Here is a 329-nt window from a genome sequence, read left to right as displayed (position 1 = left end):
GGGGAGCCTGCGCGGGGGGGGGGGGGGGATGCACAGGTGAAGCTTGTGAGGAGGCAGAGCTGCACCCCGCAGGGGGGGCTACACGGGGGTCACCTGGCGGGGGGGGAGGCACAGACGAAGCTCTCGGGGGATGCACCTCGAGGGAAGGGGGGGTCCGGGGCACCCCGGCTCCCCGCCCAGCATCCTCCCGCCTCCGCCCCGTCCCTGCACCGGCCGTGCACGGCGCATGCCTCGGGCAGATGCCGGCCGGTTCCAACCGGGAGAGGCCGAAGCTTTTCGGGTCCTGCGAAGAGGAGGAGCCCGTCCTCCTCCCTGCGCACCCCCCCCCC

The 329-nt window shown here is 74.8% G+C and overlaps 1 protein-coding gene across 1 annotated transcript in view; it reads left to right on the top strand.

Moving 5' to 3' along the window:
* The window catches only part of NAT8L (N-acetyltransferase 8-like (GCN5-related, putative)), a 31,401-nt gene that overhangs the window by 289 nt on the left and 30,783 nt on the right, over positions 1 to 329 (top strand). The gene's annotated exons all lie outside the window — the stretch shown is intronic.

This window comes from Haliaeetus leucocephalus, unplaced genomic scaffold (genome assembly GCF_000737465.1).
Source record: "Haliaeetus leucocephalus isolate CR32 unplaced genomic scaffold, Haliaeetus_leucocephalus-4.0 Scaffold51, whole genome shotgun sequence".
In the NCBI taxonomy this organism is placed as follows: Eukaryota; Metazoa; Chordata; class Aves; order Accipitriformes; family Accipitridae; genus Haliaeetus; species Haliaeetus leucocephalus.
The sequence above is the reverse complement of the archived record's forward strand: the minus strand, read 5'-3'. Positions and strand labels throughout refer to the sequence as shown.